A 19109-nucleotide genomic window follows, 5' to 3' on the forward strand; every position below is an offset into this window, starting at 1 on the left:
CTTTTAACTATCTTTTATGAATTACATGCCTATTAATATTCAAAATTATGAGTTAACTTAATATTTAACATTTCAAGCATCTTTAATATCAATCATAACTGGAAAATATTGCAGTTTTTCTATTTTGATGAATATAAAAAAATCCCAAAAATTCCTTATGTGTATCTAGTACATTATGCAACAATTATCATGAAATTTATATTTCGTAAGATCTACCGGATTTTTTCTGATCCATGATGACAGTTATGTATATTGATAAGTCACAGATTTAAAATTTTCCTGCAAAGCATTTTCAGGGAAAAACACAATGATTTTCATGTAAACAATAAGAAGCTTTTGCGCATTTTGCCACCATCTAGTGAAAATAACTGAGAGTTGTAAATTGCTTGTTTAGGAAAAGTACTCAAGAAGAAATGAAATTAAACCTATTTTACTCTAAGCCTACTGTAACAATAACATAGTTGCTTTGAAAAATAAAATTTTTTTTTTTTTTACAAATATATGTGTAACAACAATCTTTTTCAAAAATTGCAAATATGTAACTATCCTAATTCCCAATTTTCATTGACACTGCAGAGAAGCTACTTGCTTTAAGCTTTGCTACAAATTAAAACTAACATTTTAAGAGTAAATAAACAGCGATGTATTTTAGAAATTGCATTTTCAAATTTTAAAATAAACAAATATTACAGATTTAAAAAAATTTTTTTTTTTATTAGGAATTTTGTTTCAAAATTTGATTTTATTCCGAATGAATTATCATAACACATGATTTTGCATTTATTTATTTGTTTGCTCTTTATTATTTTCAGAATATGGATTCAGATATATAAAGATCCCAAACATTAGGATGTGATAATGAGGGAAATAAGTGCTGGTATTCTTATGGACCAAGGTTGCTCAAAGAACAACCTGGCCAGGAAAAAAAATTAAATTGGTAAGCTAAAATACCATTATTACCATTTTTTCTCTTAAATATTTTTTCTATTTCTCTGTTTAAAGCTTCTATTTTAATGCTAATGTGGGAAGCTAATGTTTGTTTATTGTATACAAATTGGAAAATACCACAAAGGCAATCAATTAGTATTTGAGAAACTCGTTCAATATTGATAATTTTGATATTGAATTGCAGTATTTTAAATATATTTCGTGCAAATTATAACACATTTGCTCATATAAATTATTTCGGTTTTTTAGTGTGGAGGTAATAAACACTCATCGGATTCTAAAAATTATCTGTTACTGATGAATGAAACTGTTCAGCCGATGACTTCAGATCCAAACTGGAGAATAAAAGGTATTTGTTGTACTTGTGTTTGTCGTATAAATAATCTCACAATAATTTCAGTGCTTAATTTAATAAATATTGAGTTTTTAAGTACGTAATTCAATAAATTTTTACTAAACTAAAATACTAAAATTATGTATTTAAATTATTAGTACTGCTTCAAAAACATGGTGTATTGAGTACGTATACATTTTCAACAAACAAAACTAGTATACAGAAAAATAGAAAACAAAGCTAGTATTCAGCTTAAATAAAAATATTCTCAATTAAATATGTCAAAATAAAACGTTAAAAATATTAATAGTAAACCTTTTAATTCAAAAAAATCAGAAACCTGCAGTTCAGGAATGATGAATTTTTCCCTGAGAAATAATTGTCTCTGTTTGCATTAAGAGCCAATGTTTTAACTTACATTTTTAGTTTTTAGTTCGACCTGATCTTAACTAAGCAAATAAAAAGCAGTAATTCAATAATCGCATTTTCATTTTTTTTAAAATGAAGTGTGTCCTTGAAAAAGTTTAATTTCAAATATATATTAATGCTAAATTTAATAATACATTGATGCATTATCTTAATATTTAAATAAATTAATCCAACATTTTAAAATGTATGTAAGGAATCTTTATATCTAGTGCTATAATTCTATTTCTCAATTAATATACTTCTTTAGGGCTTTGACATAGGTGAGTTTTCTCACTTAATTCTCTAAAAACAAATCTTTTGTAGTAAACTGTCTTCCAGTTTATGGTCCTTTAAACCAGTTGTTCCAGTTTTTTTCGGACTGCAGTATCCTAAGTGATTGATCTTCTTTCGGCAGAATAATAAATTAAAGTTCATAAGCAATTGAAAACCTATCAAAGAAACACTGTTAATATTCTTGAAATTTTAATATCAATATTTTCATCCTTTAATATATAATATTTTTTAAAATTAGATTTTATGCTTAGGCATTTGAATTCACAGCTCTGGAGTGCCATGTTATAGTCTAGTTCTGAATTTGTCTAGTGTATTAATTAGATTAAAATGAATAAAATAAGTTGAATTATAGTTTTTTTTAAGAAATAAAAATAAATAATGATCATTGAATAAATATAAATGTTTAGAATGGTTGTTAAAGAACCACATTTCTTTATTGTGAAATTTTGAAAAGTTTGAGAAATATTACTGCAAATATTTTTATAAATGCTATTATTTTTCATAATTTATTTAATATGTTGTAATTAGAAATAAATATTTTTGTAAAAGCATCTCTTTTCACTGACAATTTATTTATGCAATTTAGTAAGAATAGCCTAAATATTAAATAGATATTGGATTTAAACATATATTTACAGATTTCAAATATCTTAAATGGTTTTGAGGAAATGTTTATTTTTTGGTGCCCGTGGGACTTTTCTGCGGAATCCTGGGATTTTGCGAAACACCTTCTCTGGAACAGCTTTTTAGGACATTTTCAAGAGTCTATTCATCTATGTCAGTTACTGTTCAAATATATCTAAATATGACCATATGTATGATAGCTACGTAAAAGCAGGGCAAAATATGTTTTGTATTTTACTTATAATACTATATCGTTTAATTAAAAAAGAAAACTACTTAAATGTGAAATGATTAGTTAAGGGGTAAGTAACAAAAAATATATTTATCTACAGCATGATGTACATAAGACAGAGTAGGATGATACTAATATTAAAAAAATTTGTTTTTTCACAAGTATCTTTGATAAAAGTTACGACTTCTGATTTTCCACATATGTAATGCATAATTGCTAATTCTACCGCATTTTGTGGAAGATTTTATTTTTATGTTTAATTTGGTATAAATAATAATGTGGTCAGGGGATAGAGCGTTTGCCTTCCAATGAGGTAAATTCTCCCAATACTTGATCCTGAAGTTTCCTTGTCTTCTGGATTGGGTTCAAAATTACAAGGCTATGGGGTTGAAAATTGGTAGCGGTAAACTCAAAATTGGGTCGGCTGTTCAACGGCGGATTTAAAATAAAATATTTGTAAGTTTGTTGTTAATTCTTGTTTCAATAAATTTAACTTATATTGATTTTGACAACTACATTTTAATAGTTTAAATATACTTTTTTAAAGAGACCTACTTGTTATTGTGTTGGTCAAATAATTGAACTTTTCACAATATCACTTTAATTTGAATAATAAAAGTATTTCTGGAAGGCAGTAAAGATACTATTAAAGTTTTGAAGCATATCAGACCCTGTAAGCAATTAAGTAAAAATATCATGTTTTTAAATTATTGCAATTTTAAGTTTTCATACGATATTAAAATTTAATATTTGTTTTAGAATTCTTTGTATATTGGAACTGACGAAACTGATTTGAGGAAAATTGCAAATAGACGTGAAAGACTACATGATAAAAGGTAATTTTCTTTTAAATCTAATTATTGCTATGTATAATATAATGGAGTCATTCATTTTCTTGCATTACATTTTCCTTCATTTTTATGCATTCTAAGAATTTATCTCAGAGTAAAGGACTTAAGACTGTCATTTATCTAAGCACCAATATTTGTAGATGTGTACATTTATTATTGAGCTGTTTTAAAAAAAAACAAAAAAAAAACAACAACATGTATATTTTTTTTATGCCTGAAATACGTATACTATTAATCAATATCAGTATCATAAAATCTTAAAGTATCAGTACACAAAAACATCTATCCAATTAGAAAATTTAAATCTCTTATTATGCTTGCAAACCTATATTTTACAAGATCCCTTTGAATTTTTCTCTTGGAATCCATTCAAGGGTGGCTTTTAGGACAATTATACCTATTAATGGAAATTCTAATATGAAACATAACAGCATTGAAAACTTTTAAAAAGTTTTCTTTCGACAACTAATGAAGAATTAAAAATAGACTAAAAGATAAATCTGACTTTATTGAATAAACAAGATAGACAGGTTGGTCAGGTTAGAAAAGTTTTGCTCTTTTTAATATATAAAACAAATTTTATTTCTGGATAATAAAGATGAACTTACCAGGAATAAATTCTAAGCAAAAGAAATTTAGATACTATTGAAATTCGTTTATATAGAATATGCAATTTTAATATCTGCTTTGAAAACTTCAAATTTTGTTATTGCCAAGTGTTTTTTCACACATTGGTTTTGTGAAATAATTTCCATTTCTCCTGCAAACAATGCTAAAATTTGCAAAATATATAAAATTGTCTTGCAAATTTTGATAATTTACCTTTCGGCTGTTAAATAAAATGCTTAAAAAAGAAAGTACGACATCAATTAAAAGAATGACTTGTTCTAATATGTGTTCAGTTTATTTTAGCTTAAAATTTTGTGATTTTACAGTGCTTTGTATTTCATGATGTTAAATTTTTATAACATTTTTCTTATTTTAGTGTCAGATAAAAATCCAGTTGTATGCTTTATTTTTTTCTGTTTGTAATCCCTTTTTAATCGTAATAGTTGATTGTAGCATTTCTGCCCACTGAGGTTTTAGCTGAATCTTAGCTTTATTTTTTCCCACTCTCCTGGCCCATTATACTTTTTATTCATCAATGCCTTCTTTTTTTTATTTTTCATTACCCATCAGAAAAATTGTTTCCATTTGTTTTAAAGTAATGCCATACATAGCAGCAAGCTTATTTGAAAACATTCTCAACTATCAATGAAATTTGCAAAATTCACCAGCAGTAAAATACCTAAAACAAATTTTTCAATTATATTCAAAAATATAACCTCATGCTTTATTGCTTGAACCAATTTGGGAATTCAGTCATTTGTTCTAAAAGAAAAACTAATTTAACAATTTTAAATCATCTTATTTTTATGGCTATAGATTTAGGGGTCATACGCATGCTATTATTTTAAGCTAATGCAGTCACACAACTTTAGTGTGAATTTATAATTTCACAATTGATTAGTCTCTTTCATATGATTTTGAAATTATCGATTTCAATCATCAATACAGTATCATAGAATTTTAAAATAATCATTTGAGAGATCATCCACTAAAATCACTTGTGTATTGTATTGAAAATGTCATATTCACCGTGTTTTCAATTCGAGATTGTTGACACCTGAATTTAAAATTGTTTGATTAAGGAAATCTTGAACTCAATTAAAAATGCTACTTACACATTTTCATGCAGGAATATAAATTCTACTGGTTCTTAAAGCAATAGGACTACAAAACTTTTCCATGCATTGATTTGAAACTATTAAATTGTTCAGTATTGATAAAAAATGCTGGATAATTTTAAAACTTTTAGCTCTAATGATTCTGAAATAAAAAATAAAAAAAATAAATATTTTATTATTTTTTGTGATAAAATTTGCTTTTATTATAATTTTATAAGCAACTTATATTTTCTTTAGTTTGCCTTTTTTAAAAGTGGGCTGGTATATGTGTACTCCTTCAAAAAAAATGTCCTGACTGTGTTTTAATATTTTGAAAAATCTTTTTCGCCCATCTGCCTGATTTTCCTTGGCCCACTCTAAATCCTGCATATGCCACGCATGTCATTTTCTGGTAGCTGAATAATATGACTTTATTCATGTATTTTTCTAATGTGGTTGTTCATTTTTAGGGAAATGAAGTTGGATGATTTAGATGCTAAACCACTAAAACCATCATCTGATGCTCTTAAAACTTTGCTTTTGATACAATCAGTTACAGTCGTCTCAGGTAAAAATTATGAAAAAAAATTTGTTGCAATTTATTTATGATTCACTATATTTACAATGTTTTGAACGTTTTATTTTCATTTGCATATTCATATTTTTTTTTTGTTTAATAATGTGTTTTTAAACTCAATTTACTGAAGATAAAATATAATTGTTACACCAGCTTCCAGGGTGAACTGGTCGTAGACTTGAAAAAGCGATTGCCTCTTGGGCCTTCCTTGAAGATGAAGCACTCTGAACCCATGTCATTTTGAACAAAAAAAAGCATTTAAAAAAGTCAAAATAGTTTTAAAACATACTTTGTCCTAATTTTATTTTTGATATTATAAATAAAATATTTATTTAGAATTTTATTTAATGAATAAGTCTGAACTTACATAAGTCAGTCACAATTTAAATAGTTATAGGAATTGCAATTTTAGCCTAATGCATGATGTGCAAAATACTCGAAAAATGTTTTTGTCATACCAAATTAGTTTCAAATTTAAAGAATGTAAATTTACTGGGAATTGTATTAGTGATGTTTAACCTATTTTCTGTGTAATTATTTACATTAATTATTCCTGTCAATAAAAAAAAGTAGCAGTATACAATGTTTTAGAAAAAAATGCTATCGGAAAAGTGACAATTTGTTATCTGTTAGTAAATTGTTTTTAGTAGATTGACAATTGCAATTTTGACACAGTGCAATTTTCAATTTTTCATGTACTCAATAGGTAAAATTTATTCTCTTTTCCTCACCAAATGGAATTTGTCTTCAATATTAATTTTTATCACTTTTGAATTAACTTGAATTCTTATATCTTATCGGAAGGTTTATGTTTTATGACAATACAAAAATCCAAAGCAATTTTATTTTTATCAGACCTAAAACAAAAATTGTAGGGGCAAACTTTTCTAATGTTTTTCTCCTACAAAACTCCTCCTTCCTCTTTGTTTTGAAAGTAGTATGTCTTATATTTTTCAAGTTTAGTTTTTAAATAGTTTTTAAGATACTAAAATTATTGCTCAGGAAATTTTGCAGATTTTAATTCTTAATATCTTTAGTATGTTTAAATTTAATTTCTTTTCATTTTTAACGTTTAAGTGTTAAATTTATTTGTGCCTAAAAATTTTTCTTGTACTTCTCAATAACTTTCCTAAACTTCAGAATTTTTTTAAAGTTATTTCTTTTTAAACAGCAAAACCCAAAAAAAGCATTTTTTTTTTAAATTTAAAGGCTTAAAAACCTTTAAAAATCAAGACTTTCATAGCTTATATATAATTTAATGAACTAATTTGAATGATTATTGTGTAAAGTTTATCTTAAGTAGTTGACGATTTTTTTTCAATTGTTACAAATCAATCTCACGTGACCAAAATTTAAGATGAAGTAATTTTTCAATGAACCAAAATTTAAGTATTTTTTTAAATTAATTCTTTAGATTCTAATTGCAGTTAACAGTTATTTTAGTTTTGTTATTTTAGTTAGTGGTTTGTTTAGTTAATAAATATGTTTTTTCTAGTTATAATTATTTATCAACACTTTGCATTACTTCTTCAAAGAGTTTTTGAATATTTTAATTTACTAGGAGGCTTCGCTCTCCTACTCTTATGGTAAACTCAAATCATTTATCTCAGTCTTTCATTTTATCTCAAACTTAGATAAAATGAAAAACTTTTTGTGAGCACAAAATTTCAATAAAAAAAAATTTCTGCAAGCATTGATTAACTTTGAGAACTAGTTTCTACACTTTCGTTGCCACAACATTTTGTAAAATTTCTTTGAAAATCCCAAGATTTTTTTTAAAAAATGCCCAATGCAATGAACGGTGAACTAAAGATGCTGTAGTGCTGTCTAGCACTACAAAAATACAATCCCAATTCACTTGTATATAAGACTTGTTAACTCGATTCTATGTTGGAGTATCTCTTCATAAATGAACATTGATGACCCGATCATGAGAAAATTAGTCATTGCAATTTATTTACGATATTTTTTATATTTGATTTAAAAAAATATTGTTATATTTATCATTATATTATATAAAAAATATCGTCTTATATTTTGATAAATGAAACTTTATTCGTGTTTTTCGTGATTTCCATTTGCATATTCATATTTTTCGTTTAATAATGTGTTTTTAAACTCAATTTACTGAAGATGAAATATAATTGTGACCAGTTTCCTTACACTCGACTGCTAATGAAACCACAGGCGCGACCACGACAATGAACTTAATACAGCTTTCACGATCAGCATCAAGAAAGTCCGGTGATCTTAATACAGCTCTCCCGGCTTCACACAAAACAGCAATAAATCAACTAGTATCCGCTCATCGAATTCTGTCACAGATATAATTCTGGTGGGTGCGTATTTTAGTGTTTCTACCACTGAAAAAATAAAGTTCCAATTCACTAGTATATAAGACATGTTAACTCGATTTTATGTCGGGGTTCCTTTTCACGGATCAACGCTGACAGCGTGGAAAGCTCCTCTCCCCACATGATGACGTCATAATGAGGTTACACTTTATTAAATTAAATTAACATGCTTTTCATTTATATATGTGTAAGTGTGAGTGGCATTTTTTAGTACAGTAGGGAACCGATTATCCGGAACGATCGGGACCATCGCTATTCGGATAACTGATTTTTCCGGTTTTCTGAATTGCTGCAAAAAGCCTTTTTTTTTTATTGCTTACCCAACTAAAAAAAAATATTTGAAAATAATCTTAAAACGAAGAAAAAGCGATGAAGTAATACACTAATGATAATTTCCAAAATGATGGTAAGGTAAACATCGTTCAAAAAAGAAGGTAAAATTCTAAAATCTTATGAGGAAAAAAACAATTTTTTTTTAAATGGCGGGAAAATTTACCGAATTTCTTTCTGATTTTCCGGTTTTCTGATTTCCGGATAACGGGTTCTATACTGTACGAATTTTTTAGGTAGGCATTTTGTTATACTGCAAATCGGGGATAAACTGTTAAAACCAGATGAGTAATTTTTCTGCTTGCCAAATGAAATAAAAATTGGGTCAGTATTCATCAGCAAAATAACATTATTTTTATTTAAAATTAGGATATTGTGTCTGAAATCAAGGTATATACTTTTACACGTGTTTGATTGTATGCATAAAATTTAGAATCACAATTTTTCTCATATTATTGTTTTCTACTTTTTCTATTATTTAATGGGATATCGAAAAATTTCCAGATCATGAATAAAATGGAGGTAAAAAATTTACATTCTGCTCCCTATCACCGATATTTTGTATCTTGAGTTTTAAAAATCAATAATATTTTCTCCCTTTTTCTTTATGTTTAAATTTTTGAGGCATTATTCATGCTATAAAAACATTTTTAAAAAATCAAAGGATAGTATATTTACTCTAAATTGAAGAAAAAGTTTTGTTTCTGTATTTATTTTGTTTACTTTTTTTTCCAGGAAAAGGAAAAATCTTCTGGTCAGAAAATTGAAATGAGAATTCAGAATTATTTATCAAAATGATGTAGAATAGGATTAACTATCCAAAGAAACATTGAATTATTTCAGTAAGTATAATATTTATACATGTTTTGGGAAGCATTTCTCTTGTTACAATTACAAATTACATGTTACAATTCTCTTGTTACAATTACAAATATCTTTCCGGGAAACAAACCTACATCTCCTGTTAAAATAACTGCCTTAATATTTTGAAGAACGAAAAATATTATTTGCATAAACAGAGTTTTAATAATGTAAATTTATTGTGCTTTAACATCTATTAATACAGGTACATTTTTATAATTTCTTTTACTGACTAGAGTAGAGTCAGAAAAATCTTAAAAGAAAAGATTTACCAGTGCTATTAAAAAATGTAAAAATTATATTCTTCTGAATAATTAATATTTTTATTACAGATACGAATTATATTTAAAAAATTACTTATGCTTATTTTTGATATTAAGTGTTAAAGAGAATATGAAAGATTCAAATTTTTTAATGGAAATATGTATAATCTTCCTTATACACAGTATAAATTACGATATAAAGAATCTTTTGCAAGGTGATGACATGTAAAAAGGATTTTTTTCTAATATTGTAAATTTATTTGTTATAAAACAATTTCTAAGTTTAATTAGCTAAGCAAATACATAACCTAAATTTGATTCTTTTTTTTTTTTTTTTTTTGAAAAAAGCACTATTCCATTTTAAGTTTTTGTAAATGTTCTGAAAGGTTTGTCAAGGATTATGAGGAAGAGAATAAGTCTTTCTCACAATCACACCTTATTGGATGATTGCTGATTTTGTTAGAGTTTGTGTCGTAGGTAAATTATTTCATTTCATGAAAAGAATTTGAATTCTTGATAGTAATTCCAGATAACAAAGTTAATCATGCTCTAAAAATATATAAACAAACAAGATTAGTAAAGAACAGTTTTTTTTCTTCAAATGAACCGAAAAAATTGGTTTTTGGGGTTAAACTAGATTTTTCTTGGATTATTTACAGCAAAGTTTTGAATAATACTTCATCTTCTAAATTAAAAGTGATTAAGTTATTATAAAGTATAATTGTGATAACTTAAACAATCAATTGATAGTATAAAAGGATAATTATATTCTATATAATATCCTATTGCCTTTCAAAAACAGGCATAACCAAGCATAACATACTGATACGAAGCTTTCGTTCTTAACTTGACCCAAAATTACATTTTAAAGTAATTTTGCAAATTATCAGAACAAGAAGTAGATGATGGTCTTTGTTATTTTTAAGAGTTTTTAGTAGCATTATGACTTAACTTTACTAACATGAATTATTGTATAAAATTATATTTTCTGAAGAGCAAAATATTTATAAACATTTAAAAATTTCATTTATTTGTTTATATAAAGTAATACAGACTCACATTAGCAGTTAGACTCCATATAAAAAATTTTATTAAAAAATATCACTTTTTTTTCATTTGGTTATTTTTAAATTAATGATATATACTTAAATAAAAGAAAATAAAGTTACTTTAAAAAATTTTCTTTAAAAAAGTTAGGATTTTTCTTAAGTGTTTTGTTTTAACTATAGTTTAAATCGGCTAATCTTGTCGGAATAATATTGCTTAACAATACCATTCTCCCTCAAGAGTATTTAATTGTTACTAGGTAATTCCAATCACTAGCATTGCTTTCATCTGATGCTGTATTAGTAACAAATTCTGTTATCTGAATAATAAAAGTTAATTTGTAATCAAATGAAATTTTTTAAATTTTTTTTACCGTGCACCGATAAATTCATTGTTATATTTGTTATGTAATTTAGAAAACAATTTTTTATAATTAGTTTTAATCTAATAAGGAAATCTCAAACTTTTTACAAGTAAAAACTCGTTGTTGAAAGACTATAGATTTCTTAACTTTTCTATTTATAAATTTGAAAAATCATATTTTTAAAGAAAATTTATGGAGTGTTATCGCTTCGCCTACCGTCACTCTATGGAGTGTTATCACTGAACCTATTGTAACTCTAACAGATATATTTTAATGGATACTTTCATTTTAGAGATACATAGTAATTGTATTGGTATTTGTCCTTTCTTTTTTTTTCCTTTAAATTGAAAGAGATATTCCTAAAGGCACAGCAGTAATTTCTAGGGCTAGTATAATGAAAATATTATGTTTATTACATACCCATTTAATGTACCCATACCCATTAATCTCCACCATGTACTTCTGTACTTTGCTGTAAAAATTAGACCACTTTTAAATAAGGATGCAACGAATATTCTGCCCTTATTCGTATTAGGCCTTTTTGTCGAATATTTTATTATACAGGGTGTCCCAAAAGGTCGTTTACAAACTTAACATGCTGGTGTGTCATATCATGATGAACAAGATTTACATAGGAACTTGTGTCCGAAAATTAAAACTGCGACCGCTAGAGGGCGATAATTGCACGAAAACGGGAGAGTGGGAAAATCAATCATTTCAGGCTTGGACGTTGAAGGAGAAGGATGAATGAGTTTAGCAACGCAGAAATGGCCGACATGCATTACGTATACGGCGCCGGTGATGGAAATGGACGAGCCGCGGCACGGACGTACCTTGAGCGCTTCCCAAACAGACGTCAGCCAAGTCATGTTTTGTTTGGACGATTGCACCGCAGATTATGTGAATCAGGTGCTTTCGTAGCACGTAGCCACATCGGTCGAGAACGTGCTACACGCACACCTGTCGTAGAGGAAACCGTGCTACAGGAGTATGCCATCAACCCGCAAAGAAGTCTCCGAGAAGGCGAACGTGTCTTGGGTGTAGCTCGTTCCACAATAATGCGCATACTGCATGATGACATGCAACACCCTTACCACTTCCAAAAAGTACAGGCATTGTGCGCTGACGATTATCCCAAACGAATTGCATTCTCACGCTGGTATTTGCAACAGCGGGTCATACAGCCAGATTTTCCATCATGGATTTTGTTTTCTGATGAATCCTGCTTTATACGAGATGGTGTCGTGAACCTGCACAACATGCACGTATGGGCGCATGAAAACTCAAGATGTACACGTGCCCATGCACATCAACAACGTTTCAGCGTAAACGTTTGGGCTGGTATTATCGGTGACATGTTGATTGGCCCTTACCTTCTACCTGAACGCCTCGACGGAAATACCTATCGCATTTTTTTGGAAAGAGTTTTGCCGTATCTGATGGGTGACGTTCCAGCCGCTACACGCCGAAACATCTGGTTTCAGCATGATGGAGCGCCTGCCCACTTTAGCTACGCTGTTCGAGAATACCTCGATAGGATTTATCCTAATCGCTGGATCGGTAGAGGCGGACCAGTCCCATGGCCGCCGCGATCCCCCGACCTGACTCCCCTGGATTTCTACCTGTGGGGACACATGAAATCCATAGTGTACGAGACACCTGTAACATCGGACATGGATCTTATCGCGGAAGCGGCAGCACGTGTCCGTGACACTCCTGGCCAATTTGAACGGGCTCGTGAATCCATGCGCAGACGCTGTGAAACGTGCATTGTGGCGAATGGAAGGAATTTTGAGCATTTGCTGTGATGTAATGATGTTTTATAATAAAAATCATATTAACAATGCTATCGATATCGTTTTTTTTCTCCTCATCCAAACCTGCACTTATCGCCCTCTATCGGTCTCAGTTTTAATTTTCGGACACAAGTTCCTGTGTAAATCCTGTTCATCATGATATGACAGACCAGCATGTTAAGTTTGTAAACGACCTTTTGGGACACCCTGTATGTTTAGCCTAACATAGACAAAGTATTTTTCGAAAAAAGTTTTTTTTTTTTTTTTTAATATGAATTGATTTATTAAAGAGTAATCTAAAACTATATTTTTTACTATATACTATTTGAAATAGTATTGTGTACACAAATTTGTTAATCTTAAAAACTTTCAAATTTACATTCTGAAAGGCAATTGAAACAAATGATTTTTTAAAAAACTATAAGTATAATTGAAAAGTCAGTGTCAAAGGCAAAGGCTTTGTCTCTATTTGTTACTGTATCTTATCTAATATTTTCGTTAACCCAACTGAATAAAATACTGAAGAATTTTCAATGATTAAGTCTGTAATATGTTTTTCTTAAATTAACTATGATTGTATTTTATGGTTTTAATGTATAATTGATCTACACACAAACAATGCAGAGTTTTTCTAGGTTTACAGTAATGCTCAGCCTCTCAAGTTTTATTAAAACAAAAAGGAAAAATAAACATTTATTTGGTTAAATCAGTCCTGCTAAGTTTACTAGGTTTAACCTAGAAAAATATATAGTAATGATTCCAATGTTGCTAAAACTAGATTTAGAGGATCATAGTTTGTTTGAGCCCAAAACTATTATCTACAACACACATTAATCATTATCTGAACAATCTCATTAAAAATGTAAATGTATAGAAGCAACAATAACCTGCACCTTTAAAAATGTGAACGTATGGACAAAATAAATATCTCTTCAGCTTAAAAAAAACATTATGGGAAGTACAAGACAATGGCCCTCAATATATCTTTAAGTTTTAAACGTGTCAGAACTATTAGACCTAGAACTAGCTGTTTAAAGGTAGAATCATGTGAGATTCTTCAAGTTGTAACTAGTTAGAATGAATTGTATTTAGATATTGTATGGACTTTAAAGTATTTTGTTTGCTTGAGCTTCTGCCGTTACTTCCCACGACAAACTGTAAATTAAAGTTTATTTTATTATTTATTTTATTTTATTACAAAGTTATTCATACTATTTGGCAAATTTGATTGCCAAATAGCATGAAAGAACTCTTATTTATTTATCCTATTAAGATCTATAAGTGAACATGAATAATTTTGCGTTTAGTAATAAGTTTTTTTGTAAAGAGGTGAGTTTACAGTCTTATTTAATGTTCTTGCTTGCCAAACATTAAATACCAATCGTGCATGCATCACAATGTATATGAAACAGATCTTTAAGCTCTAAATTATGTAACGAATATCTTTAACTTCTTGAAGTATATTAATGTAATTTACGCCACAAAAAATTCTTACACTGTTGAAAAGTTTAGACACCAATTCAATTATCCTAAAAAGCAGGTAACATCATAGAATTTTGTTATAATAAAGAAACAACTCTTTTAATTTTAAGTTATTAATTTAGGAAAAATAACGATGAAAATCATAATGACAGAATAAATATTATTGTTAAAAACCTTTCAAATTTTGGGATGCAAAAATATTTTACTGGAAAACACTACTTTTATAACTTCAATTATTTTTTGTTTATGATAACAAAAAATATGGAAATTAATCTGGATAAACTGGATCCTAATATTTTATTTTCCTGTTGTCAAAAAAATGTACCGATAACAATAAAAATTTGCCACACCATCATTATATTTCAATATATATTTAAATTCATAACATATAAATAACTGAAAACGGAAAAATAATGAATTATTTAGTTCGAAAACTATATCCAAGACACTTTTGCTTGATACACATTGTTATCAATCAAATTTCATAGAAATGAATGATTTAAAATATTTTTTGTTATAATTATTTCTGAAAAATAGCAATGATGCATTTCTAAAAGTGTCCACAGGATATTAAATGAACGGATTAATGCCGATTATATTTGATATTAAGTTATAATTGGGGTTTACTTCTTTCTAGAGGCTGATTCGTATAACTATTTAACTTATTATACTTGAGCTACAGTATACCTTGCTACAGTATATTGAAAGGAAAAGATTGCCTCAGCATTGAAAGATTTAAGTAAAGATATCAAAATCAATCCAGCTGGATTTAGCAGCTGTAAGTTTTCTTTCTTTTTTATAGAAATTTATATGTAAGTACTTAATTGAACATGAAATCTTTATATTGAAAATTTTTGATTAATTTAGACTCAGCTACAAACAGGAAATGTTTACTTGAAAAAATGAAGTTTTGATGATTGACTATGGAAGTGTGGTATGTAGGTTTAAAGTTCTTGCGTAATGTAATTTTTTTAATATAGACTTAAAACGATAATAAATTCTCATTTTTTTATCAAATATTTTTTTATTTTACTTTAAAATGTAGTGTAATCCTAGTATTTATTTTTTTGTATAAAATCTTAGATTCATACTATATTTTTAGGTATGATTAAATTTTTTAATATCTTTTTTTCTTTAAACTAACACTTGTTTTAAATAATCGATTATGAATACGAATTTCGCAAATTATTGCGTCATACAAAAGAATGATGTTGCAAAATTGAACCTTCTTAATTTCTTTATTTCCCAAATTGAAATCGGTTTGAACGAAACATATTATTGTTTGAAAGCTAAAACAACTAACAATTTACCTAATACTACTTATCTAAGCTTATTTCATTGATTTGTTGATAGCGGTATCAAGGATATGGGTTGGAAACCCCTTTTATTAATATATACCTACTATTGTGGAGTAAAACTACCACTTTTGCCATTACTTATACTGCTCTACATTTGGGTCTTGGTCATTGATTTGCCAAGAATTTTACACTCTTAAAAGTAATCACCTGTTGGTTTTTTTAATATTTAAACAGGTTTCATGTGGTCCTTAAAGAAACTAAGTAAACCGAAGCTTCAACTTTGAAAATATATGTATAAATATATAAAAAATTGAAATATTTATACATTTTATGTGTTGGAGCAACTGGTTTTAATGAATTTAATTTAAAATCTGAGACTTTATTCAGGTTTATTTTTATGTTTTTCTTTTCATGCTAAAACAAGGTTACAAAAAGTTTGATTTTTTTCAATTTCTGAGGCTAGCATGTTTGTTGTAAGTGAAAAACAAGATTCGTGTGAACTTTTTCCAAGAAAAATATCCAGATTGGATTCAAGATTAGCACCACCGAAAAAATATAATAATATGCAATAAATAAACCTTTGCCTATTTTTTTGGGTAGTGTCCAGTTTTGAGCTTCGCTATCTGGACTAAATTCAATTGATTGGAGTGCCTGATTAAATTGAACTTTCTCTCATCATGTTTTTGTGGTTCAGTATCCACTCTAATGTATTGCTCTTCGTGATTATTGAGGCAAAACTTCATTAATTTTTTAAGAGTTTCTAATTTACTCTTCTGAAGAGTTAATAGTATATCCTGGTATTCTTAATTTATTAGCTTTTTTTGCCCTGATGTACCTCAATTTTTATTTATATATTCAGAATATTTCATTACCTACGAAAATAAAAATGCGCGATTTTTAAAAAAAAAAAAAAAACAATTCAAAAAATCGAATGAGTTACATTTTTGATCCAATATCTTTTTATTTTAAATTGATATTGATAGTAAAAAAGTCGTTCTTACTCGAACTTAATAGTTCAGAATTCGGGACTGTTCAAGTATATTTTCTTAACTGCAGCATTTACTGCTTCAATATAATATGGAAATTAACATTTTTACCTTATAAATTTTTAAGGGTGAAAAATACTTTGGTGATGCACAAACTTATTTATGATTTCCAGGAAATATTATTTAAATATTTAAAAATGTTTTTAAATTTCACAATTTTTAATTTGTATGATTTTAAAAATGACAATTTATAATCAACAGTACAAACTTATCATACACTTTTTAACTGGTGAATGTAGGAATTATCTATTAAATCACTTTTGTACAATAATGTCAAGCAGCATATTAACTTTGTTTCCGTTTCAATATTAGAAACGAAGTAGGAAATTTGATGGAATACAAATTTAATGGAATTTATACAGAAATAAAAAATTTGAATCCTACTTTAGAATGATTTGATTCAAGAAAACTGTGATTGTAAAATCTAATTACATAATTATTGCTGGTAGGAAATATTAACAAATTAAAAGGTTGTGTTTTAATCCCCCAACAGTTCAATAAAAATTTATCTATTTTGATATCAAACAATTTTGAGTTGTTCATTGCTTTGACCTATAAAAATATTTTGGAAGAAAATATTAAATTAAAATTAAATGAAAAATATTCTGTTATGAAAAAAGTAATTCTAAAATTAAAAATTTTGTCGTTTTATTACTCTTTTGCTTTACTACTTATTTAGAGAAAACAAGCATTATTTTTTTTTAGTTTCCTAATTTCCCTGATTCAAAAGTCTGTGTATCTGGTTCCAAAAAAAAGGCCTGATTGTTTCACGTAATATTGTCCTGATTTTTTCTTTTGCAAGTCCTGCAGTAATTGACAGTGAGAAAGAAAAATTAAAATAACTTGGCAACAAGTTTATGATTAAGTGTAATGTCTAGTGTTACGTTTTAGATGTTTTATTTTTGAAAATGTTACACTACATATAGTTTTCACTACAACAATTTTACACCTCTGCCTTACCAAAAAATATGGAACAAAGAATATGGGATTTATCCTATCTCCCTTTTCTATTAATCTTCCTCTACCACACACCCTTCCCATGTACACACACGTGTATATTACTAATTTTAACATAAATTCAACATGGGCTGCATTCTTATGAAAATTATACATGTCTGAGCAGAGATGGGCATTTGTCTTTCAGAATAATGAATAAAGAATGATGAATAATTATTCAAAATCTGAATAATGAATGATGAATAAAGATTTATTCATTAGTCAGAAATATTTTGAATAAAGAATAAATCATTCATTATTCCTTATTCAGTATCCTTTATTCATTAGTCAAGAATAACTGAATAATTTCACTGGTCAACAAAAATGGGCACGGAATACTCTAATTGACTACGATTATGACAACTACAAATAAAACGTTAATCCTTTTCAAGTATATTTATATAATGTTTGAGAAAATTTACTTTTGTCTAACATAATGCATACTTTTGAGAAATGGTTACACGGCAAAAAAGGGTTTAATTTTTTAAATTAAAATTTTATTTAAAAATTTAAAATAATATTATCGTTTGCTTTCAAAAACTATAAAAAATTGCGTTTTATAGATTTTAGAACAAAATTTCAAAATGAACTTAAGTAACTAAACTGTTATAAACCTACTTTTTAGCACAACTAAGTATGTTACGCTGGAGCAAGATAAAATAGCATAAAAATAAATAGTCATACTTGTCTTAGTTTTATAGTTTAATTCCTAAAATAACACGTTTAAGAGCAAACGATGTTTTGCATCTCGTTATAGACAAAGACATATCGATTGCATTTTTTGCTGGTTATTCAAATTTTATTTAAAAAAATTAGTCATGACTAATGAGTTTATTCATCAATCATTATTCAAACATTTTTATACATTTGCATAATGAATGATGAATAATGACTAAATTTTCATATGAATAATCATTCAGAATAAATTTATTCTGAATAAATTTAGTCATGAATAACATTTTCGTGAATGATGCCCATCACTGTGTCTGAGTATAGACATGTTGCTAACTTTTTTATATTTTATGGATAATGAATATTCTATATACTATAAATAAAATTCTTAGAAAATGTTTAAGAATTTTAACACCTTGAGTATCAACTTTGTGGAATAAGTTGTCCTTTTTTTTATTAATATATTTCTCAATACATAGTTGTGCTCATTTAATTAATGTTTTACTCTACTTTTCAGTAACATAATTGTTTTATGTACATGAGTGAAGTTACTTTCTTCACCATTGGCTACACGAAAATTTTTTTTTAAAAATATTTCAAGTTGGAAATTTATTTTTTTAAAAATT

General features: G+C 27.4%; 1 long non-coding RNA gene across 1 annotated transcript; it reads left to right on the plus strand.

The window, feature by feature from the left end:
* Positions 1-1201: 1201 nt before the first annotated feature.
* On the plus strand, positions 1202-15245 carry LOC122270834 (uncharacterized). Its single transcript, XR_015435131.1, has 5 exons — positions 1202-1297; positions 3600-3676; positions 5868-5965; positions 9394-9500; positions 15109-15245. It is a non-coding gene; the product is annotated as an uncharacterized LOC122270834 (long non-coding RNA).
* The last annotated feature ends 3864 nt before the right edge of the window (positions 15246-19109 follow it).

This window comes from Parasteatoda tepidariorum, chromosome 7, assembly GCF_982258835.1.
Source record: "Parasteatoda tepidariorum strain Cologne lab strain chromosome 7, Ptep-v5.0, whole genome shotgun sequence".
NCBI lineage: Eukaryota > Metazoa > Arthropoda > Arachnida > Araneae > Theridiidae > Parasteatoda > Parasteatoda tepidariorum.